The sequence below is a fragment of the Cherax quadricarinatus genome, chromosome 78 (assembly GCF_038502225.1).
Source record: "Cherax quadricarinatus isolate ZL_2023a chromosome 78, ASM3850222v1, whole genome shotgun sequence".
Classification (NCBI taxonomy): Eukaryota; Metazoa; Arthropoda; class Malacostraca; order Decapoda; family Parastacidae; genus Cherax; species Cherax quadricarinatus.
The window spans coordinates 2,050,786-2,077,391 of record NC_091369.1 but is presented as its reverse complement, the minus strand read 5'-3'; the positions used below and the strand labels follow the sequence as shown (position 1 = coordinate 2,077,391).

The following is a 26,606-nucleotide window of genomic DNA, read 5'->3' as shown; positions in this document are numbered from 1 at the left end:
GCATGATTCATACATAGTTTAAAAAATAGGTACGACAGGACTCGCGCAGCCAGGAGAGAACACAGTAGCCACCAGTGGAGGCTGGGCCAGATGCTGATACTCGAACCTTGCAGCCACATATTACCTGGAGTTTACCTGGAGAGAGTTCCGGGGGTCAACGCCCCCGCGGCCCGGTCTGAGACCATGTAAGTGATTACGCACACGCGAGCGCGCGTTCATAAGGACTCAAGGACAGGATCAAGGACCTCTGAGTGAAACTTGAAGGAAGGAGAGATTGCGAAAACACTCGCCCTTCTCTCTCCACATGAATTCTTTCCTTGTTCGTGGGATAGGCCCTCCCGAGAGACGGTAATCCCAAGTAACATTAACTCCAGCTCTGTTGGGAGAAAACCCTTGAGCACTTGAATACATCCTCATCGCCCTATTAAAGTCGATGGAAAACGACAGGGAAATACTACTCGTGGCCGTTCTTACAGTGTAAATATCATATATAGTCAACAAAATATTAAAATTACTGGGAGTGTCTCTAGCGAGAAGAGGGTTACCTGGTAATATTAACATAGAAGATACCTGAAGCTATAATCGAAAATCTATGCACTGCCATAACATCCTGGATTGAAAGATGTGGAAGTATAAAATAAATCTAGTGAAAATCAGAGGCACCACAGGACCCGGGTACCTGGTGCCCTGGTTCTTTCAGGTAGCTCCTTCAGGCATAATGAGAGAACACTGCGTCAACATTCTGATATCAACCAGCAATATCAGAAATATTGCCGAAACAAATAATTAAGTTTTAAAGGGGAAAACGGATCACCGCCTCTGCCAAATGTCAGATCAACTCAACTAACATAACATGAGAATGAAAAAACACCGCAGTAGGCCTTCTGCCCCATGCTAGGTAGGTTCAACCCACACCCACAATAACCCAATCAAGATCAGTGTGAGGAACTCAGTAAGATCAGTAAATTAAAATATATATGAGTGATAAGTGAGGAATGAATCTGGAAAGATTTATACAGTGAACAAAACAACAGTAAATGCAGAGGAAATATGTAAAAATGTCCACCCCTGGGAGGAAAACGGGATGTCACGTGAACTTTTCCAACCCCCCCACGACCCCTACCCACCACTAGCTACCCACAGCCATAATATAGTCACCGCCTACCCTCCAAAATTCACCCACTACCTACATGCCGCAAACCTTGGTTTCTATAAATACATCTCATATTACTGTCACCAGTGCAGAGAAAGGTAAAGTGGAAATCAGTTTTTTTCGTGGCATACAGAGTGAAGTAGGATATGGGCAGGATGTCAGTACAACATACATGTTAGACATGTAAAAAAATCCTTGGAAGGAAATCCAGGATCACATGCAATCTGTGTTTTCCCAGGCATCATATCTCTTGTGCAAGAATAAACACTGCCTCAAAAAATGACCTGGAACTAGCAAGGTGCTTCTGGTTGTGCAATTAAGATAAAGAACTTTGGGCAGGTATCAGAAAGGTACTAAGGAGGGTAATAAATAATAAAAATAAGCAAGAAAATAAAGATGACCTCTTGAACAGTCTACTAAAGATATATAAAACGCAGGAGGAAGAGATAGGAGAAGTGAACCAAAAAATGCAGAATGCCCATACCACAACAGATGACTCGAAACTATATAGTCACTCACTGAAAAAACACAGGAAACAAAAACGTCAGTTAACCCAACCCCCCCACATAGTGTTAACCCAGACCCACCCCCCAGTCGTAGCACTACTGCCCACAGCGCTGGTGCTGGCCCAGGCTCAGCCCCCAGTCCCAGTACTGACTCAGACTAAGCCCCCAGCCTTAGTGCCAGTCCAGACTCTGCTAGGGACTCTACCACAGTCATCACTAATACCTTAAATATACAACCATCATTATACAAGACCATAGCCCACATTACAGATGTAGTGGAAGTCTTCTTCTTCTGGGGAAAGTAGTTCCCCGGAAGCAGGACGGGGTGGCCCTGGCTTGGATACCGAGGATTATAGTGCAGTCATAGAAACTGCACAACTTGAGAACACACCTACCAAAAATTCTACCCAACCAAAAGCGAAATTGTGCAAATTCTATGTTTGGGGCATCTGTAAGCATGGAATATCAGGAAAAACAAATGGGATATGCAACTTTGAGCATAGCAAAAAATATCGTGACCTTCTGTCTAAAGGAGTGTGTCGTTCTCTCTCCTGTAAATTCTTTCACCCAGAAATGTGCCACTCGTCGATCCTCCAAAAACAGTGTTACAACACCAGCTATCCTGCATACCATCTAAAAGGGACCAGGAGGTACAGACCTCATAAAACAAACAATAGTAGTTACAACAACCCCACTCCAAGTGATTTTTTAGTGGCAGGGAAGGAAGGAACAAAAATAGTCCACTACCTTGGAGCCTTGTTGGACTGGAGGCACAGCCAGTGGCAACCTCCCCCCCCTATTGGCCCTCCAGAACCACAACTACTGATGCCAATAACAAAATCCCCCAACAAACACAGAATACAACCTTTTTTATATCTGCTAATATACAGCGCCTTAAGCCACCCACCAACAACAAAATACCTTTTATCAGTGGACCTCTAGAGGAGTCAAATGCGATGTTTGCAGCCTTCACAGACACCCACACAAACGATCATTTTTGACAACGAAATATGGATAAATGGGTGCAACCTTTTTAGATGCGACAGAAAGAACAGGCAACAAGGGAGGGGGGGGAGTTTGCCTGTATGTCAGTGAGTCGCTCATCTGCACGGAGATGTTGAACACCACAAATGATGTAGTTAAAGTTCTAATAATAAAGAACGAGAATCAAAACCTAGTTATCGTGGTTGTTTATACGCCACCAGAGGCAACCTCTCAACAGTTCAAGGAACAGCTACTGAAAATTGATTGCTGTCTGGAAAACCTTCCAGCTCCATCCTCAAACATCTTATTGCTTGATGATTTCAACCGAAGGCATACAAAATGGAAGAATGTAGGAAATAATGTTATAGCAGAAACAATCCCCGGAGGTAGCACAGATGAAAGGTCACACACACACATGAGCTACTAAATCTCTGCGATAAACACACCCTAAGTCAGCAGATAGTGGAGTCAACAAGACTGGAAAATACACTTGACCTTACTTTCACAAATAATGAGGACCTGGTAAGAAACATAACAATATCAAAAACAACTAATTCCAATCACAATCTAATCCAAGTTCAGAGTTACATGCACAGGGGTCCTGATCAGGAAAATGCACGTAGCTGTGAAGGTGTCTTCACCAAACACAACTTCAACAACAAGAACATCAACTGGGACCAGGCAAATCATGTCTTAAATGAAACATGTTGGGAAGATTTCTTAAATAACATGGACCCTAACCAGTGCCTTGAAAGAATCAACTTCCTAGCAGCTGAAGTATGTTCAAGGGATATTCCTCCTAAGAAAGAAGAGAAGAAGTAAACTGGAGAGAGAAAGACGCTCCCTCTACAGATGTGCTAAAGGAATAACTGGCAAAGTGGGCAGATGGACCTTCAACTTTCTAACCAATTGAACATAAAGAGTAGTTGTACACAGAGTTATATCGGAGGCTGCCATAGTGAAAAGCTCTGTTCCACAAAGCACAGTACTCTCCCCCATCCTGTTCCTCATCCTCATATCAGACATAGACAGAGATGTAGTCCACAGTACTGCGTCATCCTGTGCAGACGATACTAAGATCTGCATGAGACTGTCATCTATTGAGGACACGATTAACCTCCAAGAAGATATAAATCAAGTTTTCCAATGGGCAACGGAAAATAACATGATGTTCAATGAAGACAAATTCCAACTACTCCATTATGGAAAACTGGAGGAGATAATAATTAGAACTGAGTATACTACAAACTCTGATCATACAATAGAGCGAAAAAAATAATATGAAGGACCTGGGAGTGGTAATGTCTGAGGATCTCACTTTCAAGGATCACAACATTGCCGCGGTTACAACTGCAAAGAAAATGAGAGGATAGATAATGAGAACGTTCAAAACAAGAGATGCCAAGCCAATGATAATCCTTTTCAAATCACATGTTCTCTCTAGGCTGGAATACTACTGTACATTAGCATCTCCGTTCAAAGCAGGTGAAATTGCAGATCTACAGAGTGTACAGAGAACTTTTACTGTACATATCAATTCCATCAAACACCTCAAACTACAGGGAACACTTAGAAACACTTGTACTCGCTCGAACGCACGCGATGGAGATATATCATAATCCACACTTGGAAAATCCTAGAAGGAATGGTCCCGAATCTGCACACAGAAATCACTCCCTATGAAAGTAAAAGACTGGGCAGGCGATGCAAAATACCCCTAATAAAAAGTAGGGGCGCCATTGGTACACCAAGAGAAAACACCATAAGTGTCCGGGGCCTAAGACTGTTCAACAGCCTCCCACTATGCATAAGGGGAATTACCAATAAGGCCCTCTCTGCCTACAAGAGGGAGCTGGACAGATGCTTAAAGTCGGTGTTGGATCAGCCGGGCTGTGGTTCGTACGTTGGACCACGTGCAGGCAGCAGTAACAGCCTGGTTGATCAGGCCCTGATCCACCGGGAGGCCTGGTCGTGAACCGGGCCGCGGGGGCGTTGGCCCCCGGAATAACCTCCAGGTAGACCCACTCATATACTCTGTTTTTCACTGGGTTTATTTTGCACTTCCTCCCATATCTCTCACTGCAGTCTGTTATGGCAGTGTGCAGATTAAGGACAAAACCCTCAAGTACTTTCCAGGTATATACGTATTATTACGTATCTCTCCTCCGCTCCAGTAAGTACATATTTAGGACTTTACGAAGTTCTCTATAATCTAAATGCTTTATTGGCTCTATGCGGGCCGTAAACGATCTCTGTACCTGTTCCAGCTTTCCATTAGCTTTAAGATTATTTATCATAAGCTTTCTCATACGTGCAGGTTGTTTAAAGATCCCGTGTTTGCCAGAACGAAGTCCAGCAGGTTATTTCCTCTAGTTGCTTATGACAAACTATCATAAAAAGCAGTCCTAGACTATTTCTAGAAATTCACTAGATTTTAGCTTTCCTGTCAAACTGCTGCAATCAACTTGGCTGAACTGAAAATCACCCATTAAAAGCACATTTTCATATTTAGATGCCTTAGCAGTTTCGCCTCAAAGTTCACTACCTAAGTTTGGGGGTCTCCAGATCACACCTAAAATTAGTTCTTCATGCCCTTCGAGAAACTGCAGCCAAACAGATTCCGTATCTGTCCCTCCCGCCTTTATAGCGTTTTTGATACAATAGTTTAAACTTTCCCGAGCATACATAGCAGTTCTGTCCTCTTTTCTGTTGACTCTGTCAGTGTGGCACAATTTATACTCCCTGAATGTGGCATTCATCTGACATGTTCCTATTTTTCAGATTGAGCCAAGTCTCAAGTTATGGTTGAACAATGCACACAGAAATCAAAATGCCGCAATACCGTGACTAGAACAATACATAGATAACCCGCACATAGGAGACAAACTTTAGACGACGTTTCGGTCTGACTTGGACTTGTAAATGGTCGGACCGAAACGTCGTCACAAGTTTCTCCTGTCTGGGTTATTTGTGTAATACACGAGGAAGCCTGACCAAAGGCTGGGCTGAGGCATACCTGGAGAGGGTTTCGGGGGTCAACGCCCCAGCGGCCCGGTCTGTGACCAGGCCTCGCGGTGGATCAGAGCCTGATTAACCAGGATGTGACTCCTGGCCGCACACAAATCGATGTACGAACCACAGCCCGGCTGGTCAGGTATTGACTTTAGGTGCCTGTCCAGTGCCTTCTTGAAGACAGCCAGGAGTCTACTGGTAATACCCCTTATGTATGTGAAGTAAAAAAAAAAAAACTCTTAAAACAAGTCACAGGTATATATAGAGTAGGATATCTGCATACTGCGGGTGTGCACATACCTAACAAAAACACTGCTGGTATGTCACGTTGTAAACAAGATGAAAAACAACGATGCCGCCAGTTTACAAACACAGCTGATACCTCACCGGGGATGAGGAAGGTACAGGGTGTTGGTTGGGTGGTGGGGAATACGTGGGTGATGTGGTGGGGAACAAGTAGGTGTTGTGGTGGGGAGGACGTGGGTGTGGAGAATGGGAGGTCGTGTGGAGAGGGGTAGTGGGGGAGGACGTGCGTTTAGTAGGGAAGGCATGAGTGGGGTGGTGACGAGATGGGGTGATGGGGAGGGCGTAGGTAAGATGGTTGGGAGGGGTCTGGATGGAGAGGGCGTAGGTAAGGTGCATGTGTAAGGCATGGGATGGGAGGGAGTGGAGGAAACTATGGAAGCTTACGGGGTAAGCCCACTGTCTCTTTATGATGGGTAAACTACGCATTATAAAAACACGAAAGAAAAATAAAGAATTAAAAAGACATGTACTTTATATTTGAAAGGCTAGCAATAATGTAAAAAAAAAAAATCCAGACTGGTCTCCCTAACGAAACCATTTTGAGCGAATTTTCCACTATTACTCTCCAGCCTAATTGTTTTCAAACTAATTTTTAAAAAATGGCCTCTCTAGTGAAACCATTTTAAACTCATTTTTCTCTGCTCTCTTTAGCCTAGCTGTTTTCAAACTAATTAAAAAAACGGTCTCTATAGCCTAATAGTTTTCAAATTAATTTTTCCAGATTAGCTTCTGTATCCTAATAGTTATGAATGATGATTCTCGCCCTGCATGCTAACCTCACTGGAAGCTGGAAGTTAGGTATGTGCAACAAGTCTCGTACTGCCAGCCACGTACACCAAAGCAGGTTTTCTGCATACGTTTATAGCAGGAAAACTATTTGTAAATATCCACACGCTACGTAGTGACCTTACTGATAGCCTTAGTGCCCAGTACTTCCAGAGGCGGACACGTAAATACTAGCACACTCTGTGCTAGTATTTAAGTATCTAGTATTTCCTAGGACGCATAAGTGCAACCACTGAGAGTATGAGTACCTAGTACCTCTTGGCATACAGAAGACATGACTACCTAGTACTTCCCCACATACAGAGGACTCGAGTACCTAGTACTTCCTAGAACGCATAAACACAAACAGCCTGAGTACCTAGTATACTTCCTGGGACGCATAATCCCCAAAGGGAGGGCGAGGGGTTCTTTATCAAAGGAACTGGACCTGTCCTCCCTTTCCGCGGATCGAACCTGATTTTCTCTCATTTCCTGGGCGCTGTTTGATCCCTGCTGGTTTAGTGCTCCCCATGAATGTAATACTACTGGGACACAGAAGTACTGGTAACGAGTTCCTGATTAACCAGTACCTCACGGGGCACCTGAGTACAAACACAGGAGCACTACGGTAGTTCTCAAGAGGAAACCTGATCTCTACCTACATAAAGTGCTCAATCAACCAAGCTGTGATGACTATGTGGGTCAGCGGGCCGCCAACAACAATAGCCTGGCTGACTAGGCAATCAACGATAAAGCCTGGCCCCAGGCCGGGTTACGAGGGCAAAAAGACTCGAAAAACGGTCACAAATAGACTTACTGACCCATGTAAGGCAGGTCCTACTCACAAATAGCAAAGCCTGGGTCAGGACCAGGCTGCAGTAGGAAAACTCGGAAATCCGTCAATGGCAACCATTCCCATTCACAGTTACAAACACCTGGTGAATGAACACGAACAGTATGTAAATAAAACTTACGTAAGTAACACTAATATTTTACTGGGAAACATTTTGATTAAGCTTCCCCCGGAGAGAAACATTTCCTAATATTATTTTCTAGTGTTAAATGTATCCTATTTACATAACCATTCACATATGTCTAACAGTGTGACCTTCTTATAGAGCAACCCAATGTATTTGTTTCAATGACGCTACTTCACAGTTTGGCTTACTCTTTCACAACTTTACTGCCATATAATTGCTTTTCTATATACCGCATCTTATCAATTTTATTATCACTAAAAAGGAATTATTATTATTATTATCACGACCATTATTATTAACACTGATATATTCATGGTAAACCTGCACGGGTCGTATTGAGATTGTGCATGTGACGCACCGGCTTACTTTTTTTTTTATCTTATTCGCCATATTGGACGTGAAGCCACATTGACAGCCACGTAAACATACCGCGCATGTGTTGGGTTTAGTAATATAAGAAGCTACGATAGTTACTGCTTGTTGTTGGTGTAGTAATCTAACCCACTACAACAGTTACTGCTTGTTAGTGTAGTAATCTAAGCCACTACAACAGTTGCTGCTTGTTAGTGTAGTAATCTAAGCCACTACAACAGTTACTGCTTGTTAGTGTAGTAATCTAAGCTACCACCATAGTTACTACTTGCTGTCTGGTTGTCGGTGTAATAACCTAAGCTCTACGATAGCTACTGCATGTTATTTTGTCGTAGTAATGGGCAAGATGATAACTCAAATATAACATTCTACAAGTTCCTTAAGAATTTTTGGTAAAGGGAAAAAATAATTTCTGCTTATTTGGTGCATGCCTGTTCAACCAGGCTGTAGCTGCTGCTGGTCCACTTACCCCACACAACCTGGCTGATCCGGCACTTGGCGGAGGTACTTGTCGAGTTTCTTCTTGAAGACTTCTACACTTGACCAAATCATCTTGACGATTACTCTTATCCCGCTTTTTTTTTGGTCGTCAAAATAGTGTGTCATCAAAGAACTTACGTCACTGTTTATTTTCTCATCACGGTCGTTTATGTAAATTGTGAAGACGAAGAAGTTCAGCAATAATCCCCATGGACTGCAACTTGTAACTGGCATTTGTAATAATTTACCACATTTATGCAAACTATGTAGCTATATATGGTTAGTCATTAAGGCTGCGCACCACCAATGATATTTTACTTCTTAAAATAGGGATTACAGTATCAGTGAGAGATATATACTTCTTGGTGTAGACATATATAGTAAAGGGTGTTTCACTCGTAGGAGGCCCCTGGTTGGTACTCCCGTAGTTACAACCGTCTTTTTATATTATGTCTGTAGCCAACGATAACTCGCGGACCCGGGGACTCCTACGAGTGAAACACCCTGTACTAGTAACCTACAGTTTTGCCATAATATAATCCAAGAAAGAATTTCTTCTACAATACCGTGTGTTGCCACATATTATATCAACTTGATAAGGTTCACACGGGGTAAAAGTTGATAAGGTTCACACGGGGTAAAATGTCATTTTCGTAAAGAGTTGCTCTGTCTCTGTGTTTATCATACAATTTATTGTTATATAGGATGCGTGTTATCAATTACCTAAATTATATTTCACTAAATTTAAAAACATTAAGTGAGGGTGATAAGTCATTGCTGAGGCAAAATTAAAACTCTACATACTACATAAATACACAGAAATAAATTCTACATACACACACACACATACCATGACTGGAACAATATACAAATAACCCGGTCGACTTGGACCATTAACTAGTCACACACAAGCGCGAAGAAAGGGAGCCACTATATATACAAGAGCGAGGGAAACGGTATATATATATATATATATATATATATATATATATATATATATATATATATATGTCGTGCCGAATATGTAAAATTGGTCAATTAGCAAGAACTCATTTAAAATTAAGTCCTTTCTAAAATTTTCTCTTATACGTTTAAAGATATATTTTTTTCATTAATGTTAATGTAAAAATTTTTAATTTTGCATCAAAAGAATCTTAGAAAACTTACCTAACCTTATTATAACAAGCGCAATTTATTTTAGCCTAACCCAACTAAGTATATTTTAGATTTGTTTACAGTAATTTAACATTAAACAAACACAGTGAAATATATTTTTTTCGTTAGTTTCAGAATGATTTTGGCGAAAGTATTGCATACACAAATTTTCGCTTGTCCTATATGGCAAGATGAGCGTTGCTATTTAAGCCAAGATCGCAAGTTTTGCCTATTCGGCACGACATATATATATATATATATATATATATATATATATATATATATATATATATATATATATATATATATATAATTATAACCACAAAAGAGTGGTATTGATCAATAACAACAGGGAGGAGAGTGAAATTAGGTTAGATGCTTCCACAACATCGAATGTCCTTAGATGGCGGTAAAACAGCTAGTTCTGCTGGCTGCGCCATTCTTGTAGGATTGGGTGGTCCTGTGGTTTAAAGCGTAATGAGGTTCTCGTTCACCATGAGGCGGGCCAGTACAACATGGGTTCGAATCCTTGGCTAGTACAACGTAATGCAGCATAAAAAATAAAATATAAAAAAAATTGAAATATTTCGACGTGCAGAAACGAACGACGAGCAATTCGGCCAAAAAAAAAAAAATGCACACTAGAATTGGTGAGCAGGTTGTATGAGGACCGCAGCCTCGTAGAGGAAAATAATATGATTTCTGGGTAAAATATTTTTCTTTTCCCTGGAGTTATTTATTTTCTTGTACACCTCTTTATTTTTATTTATTTATTGAAGCACGAACCTACGTATACGTAAAAATGCAATAAGATCACAAGAAACAATATATAATATGCAAGTAAACCATAGTGGATGCTAATTAAATTACGAACGTTTTCGTAATCTCAAAATTATATCCTTGAGAATGTGACTTTAAGATCACGAAAGCTCTTGCAAATAAATTCCTTCTCAAGTTGGCTAAATGTCATATACATATACAATATTTCACATGATTTAGATTAAGCATAGCTTTACGAGTTCCTCAGAGGTCTGACGGAAACCAAAGATGCAGCAGTCGTTTCCTTTCTGGATTGCAACACCGAGACACTACAAGAGAAAGGTGGCATTCCTTGGATTTATATTTTAATCCATGAGCATGTCACCTAATTTGTTAAGGAAATTTGTGACATTTTCTCGCAGGGACGAAGGGTCTTCAGTCTTACTGTGACAAAATTGTACCAGTGATTCAAGTCCCTAAACTTTTTCTTCCCTATGACTAGCAGTGACCACACTTGCAGACCAACACTAAAATGAATGTGCGTCGGTCAAAGCAGAGTTATATTATCTCCTCATACCAGTAGTTTGCCGTTCTTCTGTGATATAGTGCCATTGCATCAGGGAGGTGCTAGCAAGCGTATTTGGTGTACTGAACACCTTTGATATACCTTTGCCTTTGATGAGTTTCAAGTTTTTCTACTACAAGCAACAGATAGGTCTTGGGCAAAGCTTGTGCGTTGCTTGCTTGGCCAACCAGGCTGTTGCTGCCGGCTCACATATCTATCACAACCTGGTTGATCTAGCACCCGAAGAAGACGTCTGCACATGGCCGAGCAGTGTTTCTGATATCTTCTGGTAAGAGGTACTCTCAGGTAGGCAATGGGCTATTGGAGAGAGTTCTCTTGATAATGTTGACTTCGCTGTTTCCATATAGTTAGGGACTATTTATTTAAAAAGCACAAACATTAATACAATAGTTCAACATATCAAAGATTATGAATCTCTTCCAGCTCCTCTAAAGATGGACGCAAGCCAAGTATGCAGCCAGCATTTCCCCTTTGGATGGCCACACTGAGATGCTGGAACATGAAAGTCGTCACCCCTTGGGTCCCTAGTGGTTTCAATAAGTCTGGAACCTAGTTTCTTGGGGAAACAGGTGGCATTCTTTCCATTTATATATATATATATATATATATATATATATATATATATATATATATATATATATATATATATATATATATATATATATATATATATATATATATATATATATATATGTATGTATGTATATCGTGCCACATAGGTAAAACGCGATTCTGGCTTAAATAGCAACGCTCTTCCTGCTATATAAGGCAAGCGGAAATTTGTGTACGAAATAATTTCACAAAAATCATTCCGAACCTAACGAAAAAAAATATATTTCACTGTATTTGTTTATTATTAAATTATTACATACTTATCTAAAATATATTTAGCAGTATTAGGCTAAATTAAATTGCTCTTGTTATAATATGGTTAGATAAGTTTTCTAAGATTCTTTTGGTGCAAAATCATTAATTTTTATATTAACATAAATGAAAAAATACATCTTTAAATGTATAAGAGAAAATTTTAGAAAAAACTTAATTTTATATGAGCTCTTGTTAATTGACCAGTTTTACCTATTTGGCACGACATATACAACGTGTACATTATATATATATATATATATATATATATATATATATATATATATATATATATATATATATGTATGTATGTATGTATGTATGTATGTATATATAATATACACACTATGTGCTTAGGGTGGAGTGGCCTTTCCTCTGTGCATTGCCACTCTGGAGAAGGAAGCTGGGTGTTTCAGAGTACACGACCATTAACACCTCCTTTGGGAGACAAACTGCTCTTAGCCAAGCACCAGACTGATCCATTAGACTGGACCACGTTACAAAAACAACTGACACGACATTTAGAGCAATTCGGCCCAGTCACCAACAAGTCGCACTAGCGAGAGGAACTTTCTGACGACGATTCGGTTTGTCTTGGACCAATGACTTTACAATGGATCAAGACGGACCGAATCGTCGACAGTCGTCTTCTAAGTGCGGTTTTTGGTGACTTGGTCCACCCACGGTATTGTGAGTTTTTTACTCTTGCTTCCATTGCACAATGCATTTCGAGCCAAGTTATGTCTACACATAGGCCGAATACATATTTATAATTTTTTTCCAATGGTTTTATACAGCAAATTATGCAGAATTTAACCTTGAAATTATACACAAATAACCTGCACATATGAGAGGAAAACTGATGACGACGTTTCGGTCCGACTTAGACCATTTAAAAGTCACACTTGGAATTACTAAGAATTAAGAGGTTACGACTCAACCATTACAAACTCAAGTAGGTAAGTACACAAATATTTAATCGCATCCCTAGTTTTGTGATGATATATATAACAATTCACAGGCTATATCATGGTAATAAACCAGATATTGCTGCTTTCCTAACTGCTCTTCTTGAAAACGTAAATGATCAGGATGAATGAGTCAGGAACTATTTTCTTTAATTTTCCACAAAATGCATATTCAGGTATCACATATCTTTCTTCGCCAATGTTGTGTGTGTGTGTGTGTGTGTGTGTGTGTGTGTGTGTGTGTGTGTGTGTGTGTGTGTGTGTGTGTGTATATATATATAATATATATATATAATATATATATACATGGTCCCGGAAACAAAAACAAAAAACCCTATTATATTCTCTTTGGGGTAACTTTACGAATGACAAAATATCGTCTTATAAAAAATGCTGGATTCTTGGTCCATGTAATGTGTATATGGAAGCACTTGACTTGTACTCGTTGGAACGCAGGAGGGAGAGATATATCATAATCTACACTTGGAAAATCTTGGAAGGAATGGTCCCAAATCTGCACACAGAAATCACTCCCTACGAAAGTAAAATACTGGGCAGGCGATGCAAAATGCCCCCAATAAAAAGTAGGGGCGCCATTGGTACACTAAGAGAAAACACCATGTGTCCGGGGCCCAAAACTGTTCAACAGCCTCCCATCAAGCATTAGGGGAATTGCCAATAAACCCCTGGCTGCCTTCAAGAGAGAGCTGGACAGATACCTAAAGTCAGTGCCGGATCAGCCGGGCTGTGGCTCGTACGTTGGACTGCGTGCGGCCAGCAGTAACAGCCTAGTTGATCAGGCCCTGATCCATCGGGAGGCCTGGTCATGGACCGGGCCGCGGGGGCGTTGATCCCCGGAATAACCTCCAGGTAACCTCCAGGTATATATGTCACCCACCACGTAAAGGTGACCCAGTTTAGGGTGGTTGAAATCTTACATTTTCTGGAGTAGCGAAGGGACGACTCTTTCTACGTCTCAGGAATATCTCGCTTGAAGAAAAGTCACTCTGCAGAACAAGCTTTGATTGTGACAACTTGTAGCTGTGTCAGAGCTTTATCAAGCAATAATCAAGCTCCACCAGAGTGAAACGTACCCCAGTAAAAGCTTGTTCAACAACGTATATTGCCTGCGATATTGTTGGTGACGGTACGCCACTCACATCCAAGACATTGCTTACATCTGCGCACAACACTTGAACACATACACATTACACTCTGTATTCTGCCATTACACCTGAATCACATGTTTTGTGGGACCTTCGCTAAGTTTTTTTTTTAACTCTAGCTTTACAAAAATAGGATGATCTCCATGGGTTTAACGCTTTTCATAAATATTAACATTTAGTAAATCACATTAGATCAAGATAATAATGATAAATAGGACTTAGATTCTATACGCTCTCGTGATCACTGACTAAGCATTACTGACATTTAAATAATACCTTTCTCCTTTAAGAATTGACACTGGTGCAGTATATTATATTATATATATATATATATATATATATATATATATATATATATATATATATATATATATATATATATATATATATATATACTATATAATATATATATATATATATATATATATATATATATATATATATATATATATATATATATATATATATATATATATATATATATATATAAACACCTTCATATATACATACTATAGAGATACAAAGGTTTCATACATAGCGCGTTCTTTCTAAGGTAAGTCGTGAGTTCCCTCTGACCTTCTGTGTATGTGGGAAGCACGCACTCACTTGCTGTAGGCAACTCACCTTTAGTATTGGGGAAGAGGCGGCGTGGGCGTAGTGTAGTGAGTCTGGGCGTGGAGTGAAAACTCCACCCACGACCTTCGTCACAAGGCAGCTGTGGTGAGTAGGCCTCCACCACACCCTCGTTTTGCTAGGCCTACTCTTGCTTGTGGTTGTACCTGTTCCTCCTGCTGCAGTGCCTTGTGCAGCCCCGCCTGTGTGGTCCTGGCTACATACAACTCCAGATAGCTTATCTTCTCTCTTGCTCTCACTAGCAAGACACGTCTGCCGATACTCAACGTATCAACCGGCACAGGAGAGAAGGCAATATTGGCTAAAACCGGTCACAGCATAACAGTAGGTTGCAGCAGAGTGAGGGTTACGACCTCCTACCATCCTCCTTACATCCCCCCCCCTGCACCTTGCAAACAAGTGACGCAATATAGGTTACCTGGGTGAGGCCAGGCACCATGCACCCCCTCTCTGCTCCCTCCTCCCCTCACACATGCACCTTTAATTTCTACAACGGTGATTCCCAACACCTGAACGCTGAATTTTGAGGTGAGTGAGACCAGATGTGGAGGGATACGACTCTTAACACTCAACCACTGACAAATCCCTGGGTGCTAGATGCGTGTTTTCCTCTACACTCCTCGTTTCTTTTCTCTCACGGGTGTTGCACTAATTAATCCAGCTTCTCACTGTCGCTACATTTAAAGATACACTTCTTCTCTCTCTCCGACTGGGCAAGCTAAAAATACAACATCAGTCCCTTCAAGAGCTACGAGTGTGCGCGGACCTTAATTCACTATCTCACACGGGGCTCCATTAACACTTTTTCCCCCTCCGTTGCACCTTTATCCTCGCCGACAGATGCACTCACAACATCCAATCACTTTCCGCTGAGCAACGGGTGACAAACGAACTCAATTTAAATCACATTGGTTGGAACCCGGAACGACCACAACCTCCCCCTTGCATGGCTAGACATGTACTGATGTTGTGTTTACAGTGTAGCTGAGGGTAGGGAGGCTGAGGAGGGGGATGTGGGAGGGGGAAAATGGCGCCCAGTCACATGGCGGGGGTGAAAATAAAGCCGGTGTTTTGTGCATGTATTCTGCTGTTATGACGCCGACTGCGCAGTTATGGAGCTTCGTAGGCGAGTCTTAATTCAATGGAATATAGAAAGACTCGATAAGATGGGTAGAGTAGGCCCGGGTGAGGGAAACCCCTTGTGTTTACAAATGTTGACCCCCCCAACACCGGCCTCTTCCCGGGTTCAACCGCCACTATTTGCTCAACAACTGCAATATTATTATTTTCAGCATGGCGGTAAACTCTCTACACAACAGCACAGCAGTCGATGGTTATTTGTACATGTCTGTCTTTGTTAAAGGAAGATGATACGTGGGGTGATGCACGAGAGAAAGAGAGAGGAGGTTTAAGTGGGAGATGAATGGTGATGCTGGTGGCTGATGGCAGGTTGTCTGTGAAATACACGCGTCGTCTGGCTCAGCCAAGCTCACTCTACCCCCTCCCTGTCCCCTCCCACCCTCTCTTTCTCTCTCTCTCTCTTTCTCTCGCACACACACGTACACAGAGAGGGAGCGAATCTTTCAGGGACCAGCGAAGAGGTGGGGCCAGGAGATGCGATTTGACCCTTACAGCTACAAGGTGAGTACACAGAGACACAGGGAGAGAACCCAGTAGCGGACAGTGAAGAAGCAGCGCCAGGAGCTGAGACTACCCCTACAACCACACATAGGTGAGTACACACACACACTTTCTCCTCGTTCAGTATCTCCAGAATCAACGTACATAAACACCAGAGAAAACAGTAGAATATTGAAGAATGAACGTGATACTTAAATATATGTGAATCATCAACAACAATGAAGTTATAAGAAGAAGAGTAGCAGGAAAATAAAACTATCAGGCATAATAAATGCATTATTCCCCGAGGGTTACCAAATATTAAGAAAGGGAGAACCAAAGGAGAAAGATAAGAAGCACTGTAGGTCATGAGGCACTGGAGATCTGAGAAACTAGGAAACAAATAGATTCAGAAAGTATATAAAAGTACCTTAATGTCTGGAAGAAAGAAAAATAGTAATTGGAAGTTAAGGGAGGAATAAAACATGAAACCCATACTGGAAACAGCAGCAAAGAGAATAAAATGCAAAGTCAAACAGCTAGTAGTAGGAGATTTCAACGGAAGGAGATTTCAACGGAAGGAGATTTCAACGGAAGGAGATTGACTGGGGAAAGAGCAGAACATTAATCAGATTACCAATATTCAAGATATACATGAGGCTAGCCAGACGTCTCGATTATTACAAATACTGATAAATTAATTTATGCTCAATAATAACTCATAATGAGACAGAAACACAGAAGATTAATTGGTCTGTATATTTCGACCCCCTTTTGGGATCCTTTTCAGAGGATCCCAAAAGGGGGTCGAAATATACAATGTGATTGATGAGGGGCCAAGTTCCCCTCAGATGTAGCCTGTATATTGGTCGTATTACAAAATATTATTAAATTTATTTAATTCCAGTTGAAGCAAGAAAAGTGGTAATAATTATAATAGTTCCAGCAACCAGAATAATAAATTATTAAAATAAATAAATATAATTATTGAAAGCAAATTAAATATGGATAAGGCAGTTGTTAACTTTTTTTATGAATAATATTGACAATATTCATAATTATAATAATATTGGTGCCGGAAATGATAAATGTGAAATACGAGGAGAGACTTAATTAACTCTAACAACAAAAAGAGAGAAGGACCGGGGGGGGGGGGATGGACATGATCACGACGTGCAAAATACTCAGAATATTAGATAGATTAGAGGAGAGGGAGCCAGGGGATAGAGATGACAGCTAAAGATGATGACTACTGGGAACGCTTGGAAGCACTTGACTTGTACTCGTTGGAACGCAGGAGGGAGAGATATATCATAATCTACACTTGGAAAATCTTGGAAGGAATGGTCCCAAATCTGCACACAGAAATCACTCCCTACGAAAGTAAAAGACTGGGCAGGCGATGCAAAATGCCGCCAATAAAAAGTAGGGGCGCCATTGGTACACTAAGAGAAAACACCATAAGTGTCCGGGGCCCAAAACTGTTCAACAGCCTCCCATCAAGCATTAGGGGAATTGCCAATAAACCCCTGGCTGCCTTCAAGAGAGAGCTGGACAGATACCTAAAGTCGGTGCCGGATCAGCCGGGCTGTGGCTCGTACGTCGGACTGCGTGCGGCCAGCAGTAACAGCCTAGTTGATCAGGCCCTGATCCATCGGGAGGCCTGGTCGTGGACCGGGCCGCGGGGGCGTTGATCCCCGGAATAACCTCCAGGTAACCTCCAGGTATGAGCCATAGAGACATCAGAAAACATTTTTTTTCGTCTTGGGATGGTGTGAAGAAAGATCTAGACGAAGAGGTGGTGAAGGCGATCACAATACACAGTGTTAGGAGTAGGTATGAGTTGAGGCCAGGGTAGGAGCTATGATTCGACCCCTGCAAAAAGAAGTAGGCAAGAACACATGCTCTTGTCCATGGAGAGAGAGAGAGAGAGAGAGAGAGAGAGAGAGAGAGAGAGAGAGAGAGAGAGAGAGAGAGAGAGAGAGAGAGAGAGAGAGAGAGAGAGAGAGAGAGAGAGGACAGCGTGAAACAAGCTTTTATGCCACAAGACGGGCAGAAAGCAGCAACTTCACTCTGGCTGTACCCTTCTCCAGAACATCACTCCATCTGAGATCATATATACCCAGGATGACTCGAGTATGGAACACATTCGTACAGCATAATGATGTCAACGAGATAAAGTCAGTTGATCAAATGAAAATGCTGGCCCACAGATGGCTCCAACTTCATCCTGTTTCCTACTTGTATGTCTCATAACAATAAAAATGCTTTCAAATGAGCTGATGTAGGTAACAGCTCTTAGCTTGCCAATAAAGTTAGGAATCCTTAACCTGTAAATAGCTGTCAATAAAGCTAGGGATCCTTAACCTTTTCAAACCCTATGCAAAAGAGAGAGAGAGAGAGAGAGAGAGAGAGAGAGAGAGAGAGAGAGAAAGAGAGAGAGAGAGAGAGAGAGAGAGAGGAGAGAGAGAGAGAGAGAGAGAGAGAGAGAGAGAGAGAGAGAGAGAGAGAGAGAGAGAGAGAGTGAGAGAGAGAGAGAGAGAGAGAGAGAGAGAGAGAGAGAGAGAGAGAGAGAGAGAGAGAGAGAGAGAGAGAGAGAGAGAGAGAGAGAGAGAGAGAGAGAGAGAGAGAGAGAGAACGTGTTTGTCTTTAAATGACAAAAATCATGACAGTTTTAACTGTGAAATCTGAGAATGTTATGTTTACACTGAGGCTCTTCCAAGTATGTCTGGTTGTGGTGTTGATGACCTTTATCCCTCCCTGACAACCCTCACCCTGCTCTTTATCCCTCCCTGACAACCCTCACCCTGCTCTTTATCCCTCCCTGACAACCCTCACCCTGCTCTTTATCCCTCCCTGACAACCCTCACCCTGCTCTTTATCCCTCCCTGACAACCCTCACCCTGCTCTTTATCCCTCCCTGACAACCCTCACCCTGCTCTTTATCCCTCCCTGACAACCCTCACCCTGCTCTTTATCCCTCCCTGACAACCCTCACCCTGCTCTTACCCCCGTGTGCACATAGCATACCTCAGCCTGAGTCAGGTACACTATACAGTGTCAGGTACACTATACAGTGTCAGGTACACTATACAGTGTCAGGTACACTATACAGTGTCAGGTACACTATACAGTGTCAGGTACACTATACAGTGTCAGGTACACTATGCAGTCTGAGGTACACTATATAACTGGCACTGGGTTAACTAGCGTGTATCTATAAAGTGAGGTACACTATAACTGGCACTGGGTTAACTAGCGTGTATCTATAAAGTGAGGTACACTATAGCTGGCACTGGGTTAACTAGTGTGTATCTATAAAGTGAGGTACACTATAGCTGGCACTGGGTTAACTAGTATGTATCTATAAAGTGAGGTACACTATATAGCTGGCACTTGGTTAAGTAACATGGATACATTACTTCTCAGTAACCTCTTTCTTATACAGAGAATTTTGGACTGCCATAAAATAAACTCATAACTGTCAGAACTGCTCTGAATAAGAGTGAGTTTTAGGCAGGCATTCAGCTCACACTGAGGCCCTTGGTTCGATCCCCGGTACGGGTGAAAAACATTACGACATGTTTCCTTAGGACACCTGTTGTCCATGTTCACCAAGCAGTAAATAGGCACCTGACTGTTAGTCAACTTACACCTACTGTGGAAAATTTTTAATTTTCCGAAACTATAGCGCCTAATAGGTGTTTTATGTGCCGATAGGAGTCAAAATGTATTTGAAAATGGAGTAGAACCAAGAGTTCCCTTGGCGCATGCGCGGATGTGCGGGGGAGGCGGGGGCGCGTATGGTTTGAATGGTGGTGAGGAAGCTGAGAAAACATGGAACCACGAAATTGACGTTCACGGTGGCCTAAGGATTAATATAGGCCTCATTTCATAATAAGAAGTGTCGTAATTGTTCCTGGTGGAGAGTGAGGGAACGGGATTTACGGGACCACAGTAATAGAGTGGTAAAGTGTGATAAGAGAAGGAGCGGGTGACTGACGCGTCACAATAGACTGTGTCCTGGGGAAAATTACCCTTGGATTAATCATCACTCATCGGTCTCAGATCTTAATGGAGTGACCTCTAGTTTGTATAATAGTTATGAGACGTTAAATCGTCTTGTGAATTGTAATGTAATTAATGATAATAACGCTAAGTTAAGCGAATATGTGAAGTGAAATAAGTCGTTTGCTCCGAGTGAACACGCTAGACCTCGTTGTTAACGAGACGAGGAAAGGGAAACTCCTTGAGTCACGATGTCTAAAGCAGGACAAACCAGCGGATACCTCGTCCTGCGGGAATGAGAATCGTGTCGGTGTAGCAGGACATCGAAAATGAGATGGTGAATCAAGAAATGAGGAATATCCATCACCCACAGTTAAGTAACCCTTCTAGTTATAGCAACCTTAGACTGGCCAGTAGTGGTATGTTATGATTAGATAGGTTACGAGTGATCCAGCTACATCAAGTGACCACCAGAGAACATCTGGTAAGTATTGGGATTATGTACAAATGTTTTCCTTGACGGATGTATCCATGTGTGTCCTACCCCCCCCCCTTCATTCAGTTAAACTAATATAATCTATACAGTCCACAATTAATTAGTAGCCCCGTACTTGTGGGTGCTATCCAATCCATACTGGTCTCGGATAGATATGGATAAGATTGTGAGGCCGAAGGAATCACTTGCCGCGACCAGGGGTGATTAAGTTTTCTCACATGTCTACCCGGGGTGACTACGGTAAACATACAGTTAAGCACCCTAGGAAATTTTCCACATCTGCCCGCTGGTCCTCGTGAACCGGATGCAATCAGTGAAAAAATTAATTGAATTAATTACTTAATAATTAAGTGACTGATTGAAGGAGGTGGGTATAGGGTACACAAGTTTAATCGATCATGTGGTGGATGATAATTAGCCCAATAAATTGCTAGCACATGGGTGGCTAGGATTTATACAAGAGTAAAGTGCAAGAATTACTCTTATAAGGCGTCTACTTAAGTAGTATAATGGGTGATTATTAATTCCCTAACCATGGCTGGGTCTGAGGAAGTTAGTGCGACTGGCAAGTCCATGGATGCCAAAGCAAAGAAAGCGTCACTACAAGCTCGGAAGGGTCATGTTACTAAATCATACAAGAAGTGTATGGAGTTAATGAAACAAGAAACGGTAAACCCTGATGAATTAAAGCTGCACCTAGATGCCTTAGGAAATAGACATGAGTCATATAGATTGTGGTTTAAAGACTATGAAAAGGAGCTGCTAGAGAACTGTGCAGATGATGCTGAAAGGGAGCGACTGCTAGATCAACATTATGAAGTGGAGGACAACATTGTGTCCTGCAAAACTAAGGCGTTGGAGAAGGTAAAGGGTGTAAACAATGTTGTTGGTCAACCTAGTAAGGAAAGTCAGAGGCATCTACCAAAACTCCCAGAATTATGTATGCCTGTGTTTAATCCGGGAGAACACTGGGAGGAGTTTTGGTCTATCTTCAAAGCAGTCGTACATGATAGGAGTGATCTTGCAAGTGTTACCAAATTATGCTATTTAAAGGGACAGGTAAGGGGAGATGCGCATGTTCTCATACAAGCATTCCCAAATGTAGATGACTCCTATAGTGAGGCAGTTGACTTGTTGGAGGTCACTTACGGTAACTTGGAGCAAAGTAGGCTGGACCTAGTAGCTAATTTGGCTAATTTGAAGACTCCAGATCACAACCGCACCAGTTTACAGCAATTTAGGATCAAACTAGAAAGCACTCTTAAGACCTTGAGTAATAAATATGATCTGGAGGGAGCAGAGTGGTTGTTGAGTGCCTTGATTCAGAATAAATTGAACCACAAGACCATAGAGTGGTTATCTAACAGATATCACAAGGGTTACTTCAGGTTGGAAGAAATAAGAGTGGGACTACAAGAGCTAATTGTCCAACTGCAGACCAGCCAACCCATTACCTCTAGGAATACCACGTCTACAGACCCCAGTGCTCCTGCCAAGTTCCACAAAGGGAAACCTTATCCTAATATCAATAATCCTAAGCCACCTACTACACGGGGTTACGTAGGCACGTATCAAGTGACAGGTGCCAGTTATAGTGGTTCTCCACCTCCAGGCAAGAGGAGGAAGTACCACAATAAGGGTAGCCCAGTTGATAAGAGGTCAGGCAAGGAAAGGAGAGATTGTATCTTCTGCAACGGTGCTCATTTCTCTAAGAACTGTAATGCTTATAATTCATGGGATGTTAAAATGGAAAGATTGGAAGAGCTTGCTAGATGCATCAGGTGTCTAGGAAGTCATAATGTAAGGGATTGCCGTGCTAACTTGCACTATTGTTATCAGTGTAACAAGGGAAGACACCACATAGCTATGTGTAAGGGCAGATCTAATCGTAATGATGGTAACAATAGTACTGATAGTGATAATAACCCAGACACAACAGTAGCCCACGTAAAGATTGCAGCTAACGTCGGTAATGATGGCCTAGCTGAGGTAGCTTTGCCTGTGTTGGATGTGGTGATTAATGATAAACGGCGTAAATCCAAAACTGTAACAGCATTACTGGATCAGGGATCACAACGTACCTTCATCAAACGTAACTGCCTTAATGGGATGAAGGTACAAATGGGAGATCCTGCTATACTCAAGCTATCTGGCTTTCTCTCGAATAAGAAGGCCCAGTCATACGACACTGTTTATGTAACTGTCCGGCTGGGCAATGAGAGAAAACGTATTAATGCCGTAATTGTGGATAGACTCCCAGAGAAAATCTCTACAATAGGGCTTGGTAACGCTACTGAAAGGCTTTCGAGCAAGGTAGATTTGGCACCTTCCGGTATAAATAATGATTCGGTGGGGCCAATAGATATTTTGATAGGTAGTGACCATTATGCCACCTTTGTAAAGGGTATGACAAAGAAATGCGGAGTCACCCTTCTAAGGACCGCCGGAGGTCACGTGATGTATGGCAGGCTTCCTCGTACCGAAAAAGAATGACTGGAGGAATCCATAAATACAGTTACGGTGTGTCTTACTCATGAAGTATCACCCCAGTATAAATATACTTCAATAGAAGATGAAGTTGAACCTGTGTATAAATTATGGGAATTGGACAGCATAGGGATCAATGTAAATGAAGAAAGTCCAGATGATTCCTTTACTCAAGAACAATACCAGAAGGATGTTAAATTTGAATCTGGACAATACTGGGTGAGACTTCCGTGGAAGCTGAACCATCCAGACCTACCAACTAATTACCGGATGGCGTATGGACAATTAAAGGCTCAGCTCCACGAACTGAGCAAGACACCAGAACTGTTGACTGCTTACGATGATATAATTAATGAGCAGTTAAATAATAAATTCATAGAGGAGGTACCTCCCGAGCAAACCCAGATTTATGGTCACTATTTGCCACACCACGGAGTGAAGAAAGATTCTAAGACCACTCCTCTGAGGATTGTGTTTAATTGTAGTGCCAGGAGTAATAAAAGTGTACCTAGTTTGAATGACTGTTTGATGACAGGTCCGTCGTTGACGGAAAAACTGGGAGACATACTATTAAACTTCAGGGTTAAGAATTATGCCTTTACGGCAGACATAAGTAAAGCTTTCCTGAGAGTGGGTCTGCAGGAGGCTGACCGGGATTGCACTAGGTTCTTATGGCCCGAGAATCCTAGTGACCCACTTAGTCCCCTGAAGACTTTTCGCTTCAGGAGTGTATTGTTTGGTGCTACCTCCAGTCCGTTCCTACTCCAGGCAACGATAAATGCACACCTTAAGCGTACGGGTGGTCCACTGAGTGGAGTAATGGGTAAACAATTTTATGTGGACAATTTCCTGGGGGTGACGTCTACTGAAGAGGAACTAATGAGCATATACGCGGGGGCTAATGAAATAATGCAAGGTGCAAATATGCCCCTGAGGGAATGGAACAGTAATTCGTCCAGCTTAAGAGCTCAAATAAATAAAGACAACCCTGGAGTTGAAGTGTCCAAATATAGTAATGTGCTGGGACTGACTTGGGACACAGAGGGAGACTTGTTATCGTTAAAGTCTAATGACTACAGCATGCCCAATAAATTAACCAAGAGAGTCTTGCTTGCAGAAGTTTCAAAATGCTTCGATCCACTAGGCTTAGTGTCCCCACTTACCATAAGAGGAAAATTGTTGATACAAGAAGCATGGAAGCTTAAGTGTGCTTGGGATGAAACCCTACCTGAGGAATTTGTTGAAAGGTGGGAAGAACTAATAGGGGAATATGTAAAATTACCAATGTTGAAGTTCCCCCGTAATGTGGCCAGTCAAGAGGGAGAAAATGTACTCCACATTTTTTGCGATGCTTCGAAATTAGCATATGGAGCAGTCGCTTACCTTCAATGTAATAGTGCCATTTCTCCTGTTATGTCTAAGGCTAAGGTGGCTCCAATCAAATCACGCACCTTACCTCAGTTGGAATTAACGGCCATTTATGTAGGTGTCAAATTAGCCAATTATATAAGAAATAAATTGCGAGAGATAAATATCAGTGACACCGTAATTTGGTCTGATAACGAGGTATCCTTACAATGGATTCGTAATGGTAACAGTAAGATTGTGTATGTACAAAACAGAGTCGCTGAAATCCATCAAATGCAGGAGAAACATAACAGTTTGGGTCAGCATATGTTAACCTTTAATCACATTCCTGGTGACGAGAACCCAGCTGATTTCTTGTCTCGAGGCTTGACTTATGGAAAATTTGTGAGTGCTTTATCGTGGTTTAAAGGGCCAAGTTGGCTGGTGGACAAAATTAACTGGCCGGTGCAAAAGGCACATATTGCTCCTGTCGAAATTACGGTGAGCACCGCTCCGGTCAGTAGTCCCTCCTTAGCCATTGATATGAACAGGTATTCTTCCTTACCTAAGCTGATTAGTGTGACCAGGTTAGTGTTTAAATTTATAAGTAAGATGAATATCTCACATAATTTTCCCCATCCCCTGAAATACTGGCTACAGAGGGTACAAGAAGAAACCTACAGGGATGAGATTAAATTCATGATGGACGGAAAAATTGTGAAAGGCTCAATAATAGAAAAGCTGGGGCTGTATTTAGAGGATGATGTAATTAGGTGCAGAGGCAGGTTACAGAATGCTGAATTGGGGGAATATGCTAAGCACCCTATCTTGCTGCCCAAAACTCATCACCTGACAACCTTGATTGTCTTTAATGCCCATAATAACGTGATGCACGGTGGGGTACAGGATACCTTAAACTGTATTCGGGAAACCTTCTGGATTCCACAAGGACGGCAAAGTGTAAAGGGGGTTATTAAGTCGTGTGTAATATGTCGCCGGGTGGATGCCAGAACCTACATGTACCCAGGTCCTCCACCATTGCCCAAGGAACGCGTGCAGTTGGTAAAACCATTTGATGTGACCGGAGTGGACTATAGTGGGCCAATCATTTTGACAGGTACTTCAGATGGTGTCCCCTTGAAGGTGTATGTATGTCTATTTACTTGTACAGCTACTAGGGCTGTTCATCTAGAAGTGGCTCAGGACTTGTCTGCAGAACAGTTCATACAGCTGTTCCGGAAATTTGCAGCTAGACGATCCTGTCCAAGATTGATGATCTCAGATAATGCCACCAATTTTGTAGCGGGTGCTCAACACTTGATGAAATTAAATAAGAGTGATGATGTACAGTCTTTGTTGACCCAGCGAGGGTGTGTCTGGAAATTTATTACTCCCAGAGCCCCCTGGCAGGGAGGACTGTACGAAAGAATGATAGGTACAGTGAAAAGATGTCTTCGTAAGGTGCTACACAGGAAGAGAATTGATTTGGAGGAGTTCCGGGCAGTGTTGGTGGAGGCAGAAAATCGAGTGAACAATCGCCCTCTGTCATACATGAGCGACACTCCTGACGCGGAGATACTGACTCCCTCTCACCTAATATGTGGACAAAGGTTAGAAGCTGCGCCTATCTATAGAGATAATCCCGAGGGAAGTGATGAGGATTATAATAACGTGACTGTGTTGAGTGACAAGTTCAAAATGTTAAATAAGGTAATTATTCATTGGTCTGATGTGTGGCGTAAAGAATATCTTCTTACACTACGTGAACACTTTTATGGTGCGCCAGAGGCAGTAAACCGACAGAACATTCAACCAGGTGACATTGTGTTAATTGATACTGAACAACATCGAACACTGTGGCCTCTGGGCAAGGTAGTTACATTATACCCAGATGCACAAGGTGTTGTCAGAAACGTCAAAGTGTTGTGTCGTGGTCAAGAAAGTTTACGTACCATTAAT

The 26,606-nt window shown here is 41.9% G+C and overlaps 1 protein-coding gene across 1 annotated transcript in view; it reads right to left on the bottom strand.

The window, feature by feature from the left end:
• LOC138855007 (uncharacterized) overlaps positions 1-15,667 on the bottom strand; it is a gene marked incomplete at its 3' end in the record, with an annotated part of 230,646 nt that extends 214,979 nt beyond the window's left edge. The window contains 1 exon segment of the mRNA XM_070101559.1: positions 14,681-15,667.
• Between the last annotated feature and the right edge of the window lie 10,939 nt (positions 15,668-26,606).